Source organism: Typopeltis vanoorti, chromosome 21 (genome assembly GCF_054136105.1).
Source record: "Typopeltis vanoorti isolate ZY-2024b chromosome 21, IOZ_Tvanoo_1.0, whole genome shotgun sequence".
Taxonomy (NCBI): domain Eukaryota; kingdom Metazoa; phylum Arthropoda; class Arachnida; order Uropygi; family Thelyphonidae; genus Typopeltis; species Typopeltis vanoorti.
This window is the reverse complement of record NC_143569.1, coordinates 23,536,727-23,553,138: the sequence shown is the minus strand read 5'-3', so window position 1 is coordinate 23,553,138 and position 16,412 is coordinate 23,536,727.

Genomic DNA, 16,412 nt, shown 5'->3' with positions numbered 1-16,412 from the left:
CCAAAAAAAAAAATTGTATGTCCATAGACAGTATTAGTACTGTGAGTAGGTTAAGGATTTTCTTTCTATTTTTATGAATTTAATTTTTTTTTAAATTTTTAATGATTTTTTTTAACATAGTATAGAACTGCTCTAGAGACCAAAGTGGAACTTTTTCATTTTAGAAATTATGGACTTTACAACCGTGTTATAAATAACTATTTTATTTAAGTTAAGGGATATTATATCCCATATTGTTTCTTAGTGAATAAGAAACTCAAAGAGTTTCATGTCGAATATAGAAACTATATAAAGTTCGGCGATTCCAAGTGTAAGCAAATACCTGGATAGTGCAGCACCTGACCCTTGAAGGTAGTGCAAGCTGAGGCAACTCATATAAAGGGTGGAGCAAGCTCTGATCACTATTCTTGATATTTACTCATAATGTGAACTTAACTCCTAGGACCTGTATTGTTCAACATTATGAGAGAAGGTCGCTACCTAGACCAGTTTCGACCTTTTTTGGGGTCTCATCAGTGAGTAGGTAGACCTAGTTAATACCTGCAAAAGGTGTCCATTAATTATAATGAAGAGCCAAAGGCTTCAATTCGGTGACATGAATTTATTTAAGTTCATCCCTTAACTTAAATAAGTTAAAAAAAAACCTGAGTTTCAGGGAGAAAAAACCCGCTTGCCCGTGCAAAAGATCGACTGATTCAGGAACCGGTCGAAAAAAGGCTAAGAAAAATTTCTTCTAGCCGCCAACTAGATTCGAAACCAAGAAGCGTGTGGTCAAGTGCCGTAGTGTATAAATGCCACATCCACTGAGCTACACAGGCTCCAGTGAAAATATTATATATATATATATATATCTACCCTATATATATAAAATGATAAGCCTTTTTGTGTAATGTTTTTTTCAAGTTATTTGAAACGTTTTGAAACTCAGAGGGAGAACCAGCCTACCAGTCCAGAACTCGGGGGGTTGGGTGCCATAGGTGCCGGAAGCCCCCTTTCGAGTCTTCGAAATTCGAGTCATCAGAATTCAAGGAGAACCAGCCTACTGGTCCGGACCTCAGGGGGTTAGGCACCAGGGTCTTCGAAATTCAAGGAGAAATGGCCTACCAGTCTGGAACATGCAGAGGTTGGGTGCCATAGGTGCCAGGGGGCAGAGCCCCCTAGTGTGTGTGTATATATATATATATATATATATATATATATATATATATATATATATAAATAAAAATAAACTTTTTTTGTGAAAATATAATATATAATAAAATTAAATAAAAAATACAAATAAAATTAAAAAATTAATTAGAAACTACATCAAAGCTATATTCTATTTAAGATAACATCAGAGAAACATTCTTTCATATAGATAATTTTCTTACAGTAACAATAATGTCCTAATTTAACATGAAAATTGTTATATTAGATTTAAGATTATCTACAGTCCTGTTTATAGTTAACTTAGAGAGAAGGGTTCCATGGGTAGAATATGTGCTTTCCATATGCTTGGGATTTTTAGACCATCATTATTGTTCAGATTGAAGTGGTTGATAAGAATCTCACAGGCTTCCTTAAATTTGCATTCATACCATATTTTGGTGTGATGTAAACAACTGGTGCTTTTCCAGTCAATTCTATGTAAAGTGTTTGGGGTATGATGAGAAAGGCCAGCTTCACCATAGTTATTATATTTAATGTGTCGTTTATGTTCCTTTTGTGTGATAGGATTTGTGTGTCCTGTTTCCCCTATATATGGTATATTACAGGTACAATAAACACAGTATACTCCAGGGTGGGCTAGCATAGGGAGTGAGTCTTTGGATGAGTTGAGTAAGCTTTTTTAATTTTGCAGGAGGTTAAAAGGTGGCTTTGAGGTTGTATTTCTGTAGTATTCTGTTTATTTTATCTGATGTCCCTTTAATGTATGGAATGGTTATAGTTTTATTGTAGTCTAGTTTATCTTTGTTTTTAAGTGAGGTCTTGTAGAGAATTATTGATAGTGTTTTGGCTGTAACCATTTTTAAGAAAATATTACTGATAACTTTAAATTCGTCTTTTGATGAATTTATTAGTCAAAAGACGAATTTGGCCTCTTTGATCATGCCTTGACCACTTTACACAGAATTGACTAGAAAAGAATCAGCTGTTTCCATCACACCAAAACATGGTATGAAAATAAATTTAAGGAAGCCTGTGAGATTCTTATCAACCACCCTAATGTTAACAATAATGATGGTCTAAAAATCCCAAGCATATGGAAGGCACATATTCTACCAAAGGAACCTTTCTTCCTAAGAGTTAACTAAAACCAGGACTGTAGATAATCCAGAATCTTAAATCTAATATAATAATTGTCATGTTAAATTAGGACATCATTGTTACTGTAAGAAAACTATCTATATGAAAGAATGTTTCTCTGATGTTATCTTAAATAGAATATAGTTTTGATGCAGCTTCTAATTACTTTTTTAATTTTTTTATTTAATTTTTTATTATATTTATATACTGTATATTATATTTTCACTAGAGGTCATGCCAGCAGAATAACCGTTGATCAAATCATTGTCTCTTTAGCATACTGTGTGAAATGTAACTCAGATCGTCCTTGTATATTTGTGTATACTCCAGATGATGACCTTAATATGAAGGTCGAAACATCGGGAAATTAAAATAGTTATTTATAACATGGTTGTAAAGTCCATAATTTCTAAAATGAATGCTGTTCCCCGTGCAACACCAAAAGAAAATAATGGAACTTTTTCAAGCCACTTCGGGCCTCTGATAAACAGGGAAAAAGGCTCAGACAGGACAAGAAAATTTATCTGCCACTTAAAGACAATCATCACAAACTTCATGCTCATGGTGCGATTCAAACTCTGCTGTCCATTGGTTGGAGAATGGATATGCTAATAGCAGCCTGAGAATATAACAAGGATCTGTGTTTTAAGTTTTGTAGATCTTGAAAAAAAGCATATGACAAAGTGCCAAGAGAAAAGCTGAAAATGCCACAATTACATCGTATAAATGGGACATTCCACATAGCATTATAGTCTATATTTGAGTTGTAAGTCAACAGTTAGAATTGAAGTACAGGATGATGGTTGATGCAAAATCAGGTGTGAGGCAAGGGTATTATTCATCATCTATATGGAGATGATTATGAAGGAAAGTGGTATTATGCCTTCAATCAAAATTGGAGATATAAAACTTAGCTTTTGACTTTATGCAGATGATGTTATATGCTTAAATAAATCTAGCACAAATCTGCAATATTCCCTAAGTAAATTGAGTAATTGATGTAATAAATTTGGTATGAAATCTGCAGTAATATTATACATATGATGAAAATAGATAGAAACACTGAAAACATCAGATGGGCTCCAAATGGGGAACTAACAGAACAAGCAAAACATTATCACAATTTCATAACAATTTTTAGTGAAAATGGCAAATTAATTATAGAAATAGACAAATTAGACTAATTAGAAACAGACAGAATTAGCAAAGCTGGTGTGGTAGGAAATAAAATGAATAAATATAAAAGAAATGAGACAGAAATTAGCCAAAATACTACACTGGCTATATATAATACACTGTTTAAATCAATTTGAATTTATGGATCTGAGGGCTGGATTAGAAATAAAATAGCTTATTAAACACTAGAGAAACCACAAATATGCCAGTTCTGAAAAAAATTAGGAATATGTGAGCAGAGTTAATCTCAAGTGGAATGGTTATTTAAACAGAATAGAAGAAGAAAGGTTAGTAAAAAATATAATTATTACATGACACCTCCAAGGAGTCCAAAGACTCATCTAGGGAGGGCACCCACTCCACAACTCTCCGTCTGCACCATTCAATCCACTACAGCGAATCTCATCATGTACACCAACAGCATCTACCGACCACTGTGACCACTGGTATTTTCACAATCACAAACATCCATGCTATGCCCATGGCAGGATTCAAACACGCAGCCTTTTGGCTGGAAAGCGGATAGGCTAACCACTTGGTCAACCAGGCTGACTTGATGCCAGGAAAAAGGGCCAGAGGAATACCAGGCTCTAGTTACTGCAGTAAGAAGTACTTTAGAAGACTGAAATATAAGATCAGACAATACTAAATTCTTGATATATAAGAGACTAATTTGAAGGACTATTGTCAATAGGAAGTTAATCCTCTAATATAAACTTTTCAAAAAAGTAGTAGAAAGTCATTTTCCCTTGGTTAGAAAGTAAGTTATACCTGCCAAGAAATTACATTCTTGTTGAATCTGTTTTCCAAGTATAGACAAACAAAGTATGCACATGGCAAATTTAGCACATTTAGTAGTAATATGGCTAATAGTAGCATAGTATCCTGTACATTCCTGGAGGATAAATATAAGGAATTTGATCAAGATGATGAATATATCTTTAAAACATAATCATACATAAAATTTTCCATTACGTTGATATTTTTGAGAAATGTTATAATCTTCAGTACACAAAAGCATAATTTTGAAAAAGAAAACATATTCAAAAATCTAGATGTATCAAAAACATTAAGAAAACAGAAAGTTGTTTCAGTTATTCATGCAACTAACTTTCTACAAGTTTAATGTTAAAATGAAAAATGACTACCTATTACTATTTATTAATTTAAAAAGTGCATGTTACATAGGCTTTGCAAGCCACAACACTCACTGTATATCATACCACAGCAAATGGTGCATGTGATTCGTTTCCCATTATGCTATTACCAAAAAGTTATGGGAATTTTTTTTTCCTCACTTGGTTATAAAGTAAATTACATTATACAAGAAATTATATTCTGCTTTTAATACTTTATTCAAACATGTGCAAACAAAGTTTGCATGTGAAGTATATTCACAAGTAGGTTACTTGTGGATATATTTCAGATAATATATGTTATTAGCATTAACCTTCCAAATGGCTAGGACGTCTATAGACGTCCAGCTAAATCTGGATATGATTCAGCCCATGGAGACCATGGAGAAGAAGTGCAATATGGCCGTGATGCCGTTTAGAAGGTGTGATAAACCATCATGCTGAAGAGAACACTTAATCGGATTATCTCATGTTCATAGCTGTGTCTCAGTTGCCTATAACAAGAAACGCAGTTCCTTGTTTTGTGCTGGGTAACTGGATCTTAGTTATATAGGATAGACTAAAAATAGAGAAATTATTTATATTTTTGTTTTCTCTTTTTATTGTACAATCCAATTTTAATGCCTGGACAAAATAAAGGTCCTTGCATAATTTCTTCACTTAAATATTGCGTTACCTTGGAGAACCAATTTCATTTAAAATTTTTCTTGCGCTAATTTTTTTCTAATCGCTTACTCGACAAAACATTTTCTTTGTTCTCAAAGAAATTAATTCACGATAATTATTTGAAATATTATTTTATTTTATTTTTTTTTAAAACAGAAAGAAAACCGGTTGATGACATTCGAGATTATCTTATTTTTATTTTTGTTCAAAATCATCGAAATCGAATAATACTTCACAGATTTCCTGAAGGACGCACTTGATCAACTTCGCTTTATAGAGAATAACATGAAATTCTTTAATCATGTCACTTGTCATCCTACAAATGCAATATCAGAATAAAGAAAGATGTAAAAACCAAACAAGAAATTTCTGCCTGTAAATAATTCAGATATTGCTTGAGGCTCTTTAGTGTGCTGCCTACTGGGCATGTTCTATTGTTCTGTTTCTCAGTGGGGGTTAGTAATCTCCCTTAGCTTACGGCTTGTTACTCGGCAGAAAGGAATATTAGTAAGTATACCCAAGACATAATTCATTTACGAGATGGCAAGCAGAAGCAGCAGTAGCATTCAGGATAAGAAAAGGAAATTACGTGTGATGCAGAAAAGTTGGAGCCTTCGCCTTTCGAGCAGCTCTTGTTCTACCGATGAGGAGAGAAATCTTTCTAGCTCTGAAGATAGTGATTCTGCCTGTACTTTAGATATCTCTTTGTGCAGAAAAATGGGTGATCGCCACTGAACGTACACCAGCTTGTCCACGGTTTCCCTTCATAGGTAAGCCAGGAATTACCGAATCTTTGACTTCAGCAACATTTTAAGCTCTTTCCGTCTATTTTTAGACGATGACATTCTCTCCTTCATAGTGGAATAGACTAACCTTTATACTTGCCAACAACATCAGCAAGTCAAGTACAGTCCGCATTCTCGCAGTAAACTTTGGAGCCCAATAGATATCAACATGCTCCTGACATTTATAGCACTCTTGATTGTGCAAGGTATCGTGAAAAAGCCCGCTCTCGAAATGTATTGGTCTATACTTACTTATGTTATAGTACATAAGTAACTTAGTGAAACATGATCAACCCTTAACAAACCCATGCTGATAACCACAGAGAATACTGCCTATCAACCCATTTCTGTATCCTACTTCTCACCAATCTCTCCAGGACCTTCACCACAACTCCAGATATACAGACCAGTCTATAATTTGAAGCTACAGCCTTATCACCACCTTTATGCAGTGGAATAATTTTACCCTCTTTCCACTCCCTTGGAACCTGTGCTGTTGCAAAACTCTTGTTAAATAGGCATGCCAATGCTACTGCCAGTTCCCTGGAACATTCTCTTAAGATGCGTGGTGATATTTCATCAAATCCTATCGCCTTATTAACATTAAGGTTATTTATTTCCTCAAATACCTCCTGCTCACTCACAATTAAGCTATCCTCTCCTATGTCCTCTACACACTTAATACCTCAACAATGTCTTTTGCAGCAGTTACTATTCTACCACTTTCATCACTTAACTTCATCTTTCCATGATCATTCTCCTTCTACTTACCACATATCTAAAAAACTCTCTAGGGTTTTTCTTAGTCTGATTTGCCAATTTCTGCTCACACTCTACTTTCGTTTTCCTTGCTAACTGAGCCACTCTCCTGGCTTGTTCTTTATATTTTCACTTATGTGACTGATTACCATTATTCATCTTGTACTTCCTCCAAAGTACTTTCTTTTTCCAGATTTCATGCTTAAGCTCCACATTCATCCATTATACACCAACCTTATTCAGCTTTTTGGCCTTTGGGATACATTAGTACATTGATGCTGTTATGTATTTCTTTCTAATTTCCCATGCAGGATTTATTTCCTTACTGCTGAACTCCTCGTTCCATGTTATAGCTCAAGGTTGCCCCTAAGCTTGTCATAATCATCAGCCTTATAATTCCACATATATCCTTTCCTTGCAAAAGCCTGCATACGACTAGCCACAACACAGGTGATTACTTCATGATCACTTTCACCAACTGGAGGAAAATGTGAAACCTCCTCTAACAATTACATCCTCTGATGAAATGATGAGATCTAGAACTCTTGATCCTTGCATGCCTTTCTTTACATGCTGCCTGAGATAGTTATCTCTCAAGAACTTGAGAAATTCACTTTCCTTATTCCCAAATGCTATCTCTTCATTCCAATCTATACCACCATAATTAAAATCACCCATAATAATTACCCTTCCTTTGTTCACCAATCCAAGTTGTTTATACATTTCTTCATCACCACCTTCCACATTCCTATAGCAACATCCAACTAAATATGTTTTCCTCTCAACCTCCACGTGATATCACATTGCCTCATAACCATTGCCACTATTTCCCCCTTTCATGTCTACCTTATGTGGACTTAAATTTCCTGCTATCATCAGCAGCACTCCCCCTCCCTTCCTGCCCTTTCTAGCCTCACGAAAAATACAGTACCCTTCCATTTCTATTCCCGTTACGATATCATCTTCATTCAACCATGTTTCACTTATTCCAAAGATTTGGGGGCGAATAAACTCTATCACTGAAACCATTTCATCCCCTTTATTTCTGATACTTCTGGATTTGTAAACAAACACAATAGTTCATTTTTAGGTATATAGCCAGTCCTATCCAAGTCATATGTTGGTTTTGATTTCCCCACTACACCTGCCAAATCACCTTTATCACTGCTTACCACATATACCTCCTCAGTCTCCACTTCTCCACCCACATTGCAATATACTCCATCTTCATACACACATTCACTGCCACTTTCAATATTCACTCTCTCTATGCCATGTCTCCCTGTCTACCCGAGGCCCCCCCCTGTTTCCCTGTTCTTCTTGTATTCCCGTTCTCTCTCTTCCTCTCTCACAACACTACTGTTTCCACTGCCAAGCACTGCTGTCTCTTCAGTACCACTCTCCTGATTTTTCTTTTCATCTCTTCCTTTTGATCTCTAGCACGCATCACACACTGTACTTCCACACACTATACTTTCATCCAGCAACACTTTTTCCAGCTCACTCACTCCAAAGTCATTTGAATGCAACCGATCACGCCTGTACAATTTCATTCTTCCCTCAAACACATGCCATACATCCACAACCTCCACTCCCTTCTCCTCACACAGCTCTGCCAACATACCATTCATGATTTTGGCTCTCCATCGCAACTCATCATCATTATACCTGCGTAACACACTGACAACCTTTCCTACTACACTGTTATGTTTCACTCTTCTCAATAGTCTCCTGATATTTGTCCTCACCAGGAATGAAATATTATTCCTTTGAAGTGGCTTATAGTACATTTTCGAAAGAATAAAATAAAAATAGGGATAACCATTGGGAATATCTCATGTGCAAACTTTATTTCATGTCAACAACCACAAGACTTTGGTATCAATACCATGCTATTACTATATGTAGGGAAATTAACATCAGAGATGAGATAAGCTCCAGCAAACAGATGCTATAATGGCAAAAATAGTAAGAAAAAATCATTTGCACTTTCTTTTCAAAACTCAAAGAAAGAACATTGTAAATTCACCCAATGAAAAAGAAATTACTACATATTTTTCTTCTGTTATCTGATTTTTTTTTTTCTTGTAGTACAAAGAAGAAATCACTGCATATAACATGGGATATGCAAGAGGGCAAAAATCTGGAAATTAATTACATTATAATGAATAGAGAAATCATGTCAGAAAAAATTATTCACGTACGAGTTCTAATATCAGCAGATATGACATTTTCTTCTAGTTTAGATACGTGGCATTGTTGAAGCAGCTAAACCTTTGCTACTATTTTACACTAAAATGAATGGGCATGTTCCCCAAGTGATTTTGCGAATGATTTATAAAATAAATTCTCTGAAATATTTGCAGAGTGATTAGGTCTATACCCCCCCCCCCTCCCAAAAAAAGAAGATTATGAACACGCATATGCAAATTTTCATTTAAAACAATTCAAATCCTCTTTTTCAAGATAACTGTATCAAATACTTTATAATTTTTCAATAATAAAAGTGAAACCGATCATTATAAATTAAGAAATTATAATGCCATAAATAATGTATCAGCATGTAAAAGAAATGTTAGTATTTCGGTTAGGGATATCTGCTAATCAACAATTGAAAAGGAAACAAGACATTCTTGATGTATTCTGCACTACAGCTTGAGGTACTTTAGTGTGACCAGTGTTCTATCTTTTCTTTCTCAATAGCAGTGAGAGTAATAAGCCTTGAGTTTTTCCTCCAGCTAAGAGGATATTATCAAGTATTTCTAAGATGTAGATTATTTCAGAAATAGCAACCAGCAGCAGCAGCAGTAGAAGTAGTAATATTTAAATTTTTTTAAGAAAAACAAACAAAAATAATACTACTGTTTCTTTTGTGTGGTAGTATACATATAAACTATTTTGCATGAAAATATACCATATTATTTCTAAAATTTCAAATAATTTCAGCAGACAGTAGGACAACTGATTTTAGATTGCAAAGAAACAGTACAGAATTAGAAGCTTCATGGTACAACAATCTTATTGCTATATTTCTTTTGACAAAACGGTAAAATGAAGTAATAGATTTTGAATACTGTCTAAAAAAGCTTTCGAACCTGTAGAAATTTAGAGTAGTTATGCAATTGAGTTCCAGGAGAGGATAAGGAGGGGACAGTAAGCATTAAAAAATCTTCAAAATGAGCAAAAATTTTGAATCATTCTATATATGATATCTTTCATATTATATTTTCAACATATCTACGAGGATATGAACTGGATATTCTTGTAATGTGCATAATATAAAAAGATGAAGGCAAAGAATCACTGCTAAAATATCATAGGATGTAATAAATTTTTGATACCAAAAAAACTCGCAATTGGAAACCGAATAATGCAATTTAACATTTGTTGTTCATAAAGAAAAACACACAAAAAAAAAAAAAAAAAAAAAAAAAAATCGTTTCTAAAACTGAAATGTGATGATCCATATAATGGTATTTTGCTAGGAATGAAAGCAAGCAAAGGTCATATTTATTTCAATAAATATTATTTAAAAATATAAATATTTGACATATTTTCAAAGCAAACATTTGAAAATTCTAAAATTCGAAAAAAATTGTTTCTATATTATAAGTAAAGTAAAAGAACAATCAGTGCAACTCTTCTGGTGCACTGATTTGAAGAATAAAATACTGCAAATTTATTATCACTAAACAGTTTCATTGCAAAGGCTGAACGGTGGGCATTTCAGGATCGATTATTTTTGCACATGTGAAACACGTTTCAATTTTTTTTTTTTTAATTATGTTGATTCAGAAATGAGATGTTGAAGCCATTGCTGACACCAGCAATCTCATACAAAGTATTTCCATGCCTCTCAGAATAACTAATCTCCAAAAATACCTTGATCGCTTTAATTTTTATTTTATTTATTTTTTTTTGTATCTCCAACCCATAAAACAAACTTATGTAGCAGATCAGTACAATTGGCAGACTAAGGAATTTATATATATATATTTTTTTTGAATTTTTATAAAAACTTATGAAGCATATGGCATACTTATGAAACTTATGGCGTATGAGGTGGCACTACCATGGCATGTGCCGCTTCATATGCCAGTGAGATGACATTCATAACTTCTAGTTTTTCCAAGCATGCATATCATCTCAGTGGCATGTGAGGCGGCACGTGCTGTGCTAGTGCCACTTCATATGTGGCACTTGCATGAAAGTAACGGTGCTTCAAGTGGAATGCAGATAAGTCTTTATTTTGTTAATTATTAGTAATTTTAGTAATTATTATAAGTATTATAGAAATAGAAGACACTACACAACATAAATTTTAAAAAAAAAAGAATTTTAATTAGGAAATAATTTTTGGAAAATTTTCTAGTGTTTTTTTTTTTTTTTTCTTTGGGGGGGGGGGTGGCTGGGCCCCTTGGCCCACCCCCTCTGGTTGCACCACTGAGTGTATGCATTTGTGGCAAAATTTAATGCGCAATATTGTTTAAAAAACATTTTACATGGTATTAATGCATATGAAAAAAATAGCATCCAAGGCCTCATTATTCTTAGATTTTTAACTTGAGGGATTTCATACAGTACATTGTTTGTTCATTGTACACATTGCCATGAGTGAATGCTTTATGATATAAAAGTGAGAGTGGAGAGGGTATGGGGAAAATGTTTCACATATGAATGTAAAAAATCCAAATTGTAACAAAAGCAGGAGAACAACTGGCCTGGTTGGTTGAGTGGTCTGTGTATCTGTTCTCCAGCCAAAAGGCTGTGGGTTCGAATCCCACCATGGGTATGGATGTTTGTGATTGTGAAAATACTAGTGGTGGTGGTCGGCAGTAGATGGCATTGGTATAGATGATGAAGGTAGTTGCGGTTTGTTTAGTTCGTGAATTGAGTGGTGGAGACAGAGTTGTAGAGTAGGTATCCTCCCTTGATGAGTCTTTGGACTCCCTGGAGGTGTCATGTAATAAAAAAAAATTTTTTTTTGGGGGGGGGGGAAGAGATACAATAAAGCATTTTAGAGGCAAAAAAGGTCAAATATCTTAGGACAGTAAAGGAAATTCCAAGTAACAATAGACGTAAAGACAGGGGATACAAAGGTCATTCACCAACAGTTAATCCACTAATAACTCTAGAATAGCCATAACGAGATTAACGGTGGAGGAAGGTAATGGCATGATAAAGGTAGAATGCCGATGAAGTTTTGATCCATGAAAAAAGCTAGGGATGGCTATTTCATCCACCTTAGCCGGTTGGGAGAGGAGGGGGGGGGTTATGAGAAGAACCATCATCTAGACTGGTTTCGACCTTTAACGAGGGATTATCAGTTAGATACATGGATATACTGAGAACTAAATCAAATGCAGAAGTCATATTTTTACTTTTTATAGACACACACACACACACACACACACACACACACACACACACACACACACACACACACACACACACACACACACACACACACACACACACACACACACAGAGAAAAACAACATAAATATATCCACATTCATTTTACTGATATCCATAGCCTCAATATAAATGTTGATGCAGGAATTAAAACATGATCTGTTACTATTTATCAAGTCTTAAGTATCATCTATTACTGCAGTTCACCTCTCCTGACTGTATAAGAAGAGTGGAACATGCTTTAATCAGGTCCTGACATCCTATTCCATTATTAAACACTGAATCCTTTTCTTTTTACTTTAACTTTTTACTTATAGATATAATTTTATAGGATGTTATATGATGCAGTGGCAGAAGTTCAGGAGAATATAGAAAACCTGAAAAAAGAAACTATTATTATTATTATCCAAGACCCCATTGAGTCAAAACTCATCTAGGAGGTCCTTTTATCAAACACACAGCTCATCATACCGTGCATTAAACACACTCAAATTCTCTACAGACACCACATTCTCAGGCAAGGAATTCCATTCATTCACAACTTTGCATGAAAAAAACCTGCTTCTCTTTCAACTACTCACACCCTCCTTATACAGCTTCCAGGGATGACCTTTGGTTCTCCCCTGATCTCCCACTATTTTCTGTAGAACTTCTCCAGCATTGATCCTATAACAACCCCTTAATAACTTGTAGGTCTCTATCATATCTCCCCTCTTCCTCCTGTCCACCAGACTATGCAAGTTGCACCTTCTCAATATTTTCTTTCCTTATACTCTACATTCCAGAGGTTAGAAACAACCTTAGTCAGTCACCTCTCGATCCTTTCCAACATCTCTTCATCCTTGTGAAAACCAGGTGACCAAATCTGGGCACAACAGTCCATGTGTGGCCTAATCAAAGCCTTATATAATGGAACAAGAATCTCCCAACTCTCCCCTAAATTTCAGATCATTATCCACTATCACCCCCAGAATTTCCTCCACCTCCGACAATATATCCTCACCAAGCATAAATTCTGCATCCCATTTTTGTTTTCCAAATTTTAAAACCTTACATTTTAAAACATAGTTGTTCACAAGCACAAGAGAAAGACTTCAGAAACAGCATGAGGTTAGTAAAATTTAGAACAGAAAAAAGCAAGAGGTCCACAGTCAAAAAGAAAATCATAAGAATAAATGAGAGAAAAAGTATAATATTTCTCTATTTAGAATGTGGCAATTCTATGATAAGGGGAGTACTTCACTGAAGCACTACAAAATGTTGTTTCCCTGATGCAAAAATTAATAATATTAATAACATTAATAATGATGTTAGAATGCAGAAGGGGGAAAGAATTGATTGTTTTGGCTGGAAGCAGAGACCTGAGAGGTGAGAAGTATTGTATTAGTGTGCTAGCAGAACAGGGAGAAAGTGAAGTTTGCGATTCTGCTAGCACACTAAATAGAGGCAAACTGAGAAGGATGGCAGTGGCAGCTAATAAATCAACATGCAGATAGTGCAGAAGGAATGATGTAGAGTTTGTGGAACAATGGCCTGAATCTGATTGATGCAAAGATTTGTACAATGCTGATGGACTTTACTTAAATGGATTCAAAGTCAGGTATTATTATTATTATTATTATTAGACACCTCCAGGGAGTACAAACGAGCTTTGTTCATTGCGAGTGTAGAAGTCAAAGTCAGGAAAACTAAAGAAATTAGGGTAGATGCAGACAAGTGAGCGTAAGCATGTGTGTGTGCAAAGGCACCCATGAATAGGGTAGTCAATTCGGGAAATAAAGATGGTCGGGGGGGGCTGAAAGGGATGCTGTAGTTTCTATATACTAAGACAAGAAGTATCAGGAAAACAAGAGGTTTTTGGTAGTGGTTAGTGCAACCTCACCTCACCAAACATTATATGCATTAGTGAGACTTGGCTAACAGCAGATGATGTAGTTCCAGGGATAGAATGTGATGGATTTAGAATTTTCAGAAAGGAGAGAAAGCCAGGATGGGGGATATAGCTGATGAATGGCAGCTAACAACAGCAGGGGTTAGTCATGCACGAAGAAGTTCTTTTGAGTCAATCTGGTGTGAGATTAACCAGTAAGACAAAATATAAAATTGATTCCTGCTATAGGCCAGATGGTGCCAGGGATGCAACAGTAGATTAGTACAAGCAAGTATTAGCAAGTCTAGTAATTATTATGGAGGACTTCAACTTCAATGACATAGAGTGGAAGGAGAAAAGATCAAATGGAAGGAAGGAAATGTATTCATACACTTACTAAGAGATAATTACTTCAAGCAAAATGTGACAGAGGGGACTCGGGATATGAGAGTGTTGGATCTTGTTATAGAGTCGGAAGACCTGTCCATAATTAAGGTGGCTACATTGCCTTCAATTGGGGAAAGTGATCACGTGGTTTTGACTTGCGAGGTAGCAAAACATGTTGAAATTCCAGTTAAAAAGGGATATGTGCAAAACGGGAAGGCAGAGGATTATGATACACTTAGGAGGCAGCTTGAAGCAGTACTGTAGCATGAAGATCTGCAAGGGAATCATGCTCACAGTGCATGGGAAATAGCACGTGTATCTGTGGGAAGCTTGAGTTCGAGGTTATATCGTAGTGTGTAGTGTTCGTGCAAGCTCCTGATAAGATAAGTATTATTTTCAGTTATCGTTGATAAAATTAGTTAATATTGCGTAGTTTTGTTTGCCTTGCGTATTTTAGTGCGTCTGTTTGTGTGTTTTTGGTGTGTATAACTTATTATTTGATAAAACACGTTGCAATAATTATGGCACCTATACGAAGGAAAATGGCGGCCAGTAATGATGGTTCGCCATCGTTATCAAAGAACAGTAGTATAAAAGAAATCAGTCAGTGTACTAGCTGTGAAATGTACGCTTTACGGAGTGCAGTCGGAGTGTGGATAGATGATAATAAAGGATTGAATGTGTGTAGAAAATGTAGGGAGAATGAGGAATTAAAGTGTATTTCGGATCGTGAGTGTGATATTTTTGTCAACCTTCAGAATGAAGAAAATAGCGATATGACAAGAAACGGCAAGGTTGTACATGAGAATTATGAGAGTGTGAATGTAGAAAGTGTGAATGATAGTATTAATGGTTTCTCAGAGAATAAAAAAGATGAGATAGATGCATTGAATGAGATCGCGTTGTTGAATGGTGCGATAAAAAGGGCAAAACAGCAGCTAGAGTGCATGAACAAAAGTCGACTGAATGAACCAACCAAGAATAAAAGGTATGCCAGGAAAAATAGACGTATGAATGTGAACATGAACAAAATGAAGGATAGAGTGCTGTATGGAGACTCGTTAGTACGAGGTGTGTTAGTAGAGGATTTGACAAAATCGTACCAACCTGGTGCGACCATAAAGGATGTAACTGAGTCTATTAGAGAGCAAAAGGAAAGGGTGAAAGAAATGATTGTTGTGGCAGGTACGAATGATTTGAAAGGAGATAAAATGGAAATGATAGAAGACCTGAATGAATTGTTTGCAGTAGCAAAAGAAAAGAGTGAGAGAGTTAGAATGATTAGTCTTTTGCCACGGTATGACAGTGAAATGTTTAAAAGGAGGGCCATAATTGCGAATGACTTTATGCGTGGGTTATGTATGACGAGTGGTGTGGAATTTGTGGACGTGTGGAGCGAGTTTGATGGGCGAAAGGATCTATATAAGATGGATGGCTTGCATTTGAATGGTTATGGTGTAAGAAGACTTGAGAAAGTGTTGCTGAATGTAGTGAATGTGCAAATTCAGGGAAACTAGATTCGTTAAGGGGGGGGGGAGTAGATATACAGTCCTTAGGGAGGCAGTTGAATGTAAGAATGAATATAATATGCTAGAGCAAATAAGGACAACAAACCAGAGTGGGATAGTTAATATAAGGCATCAAGGTAGGGTTGGGGCTAATGGGGGTCTTAAATTCATGTATACTAATACTAGGAGTATTAGGAACAAGAAGGAAGAGTTTTTGGCCATGGTTGGCACTTCCAGACCACAGGTTATTAGTATTAGTGAAACATGGCTGACTGTAGATGATATAGCTAGTGGGATGTGATGGGTATAGTGTGTTCAGGAATGACAGAGAGAATAAAATAAGGGGAGAAGTATTGTTGATGATAGCTGATGAGCTACAGCCAAGGAGAATAGAAGTTGAATTGCAGGATAGAGAAAAGAG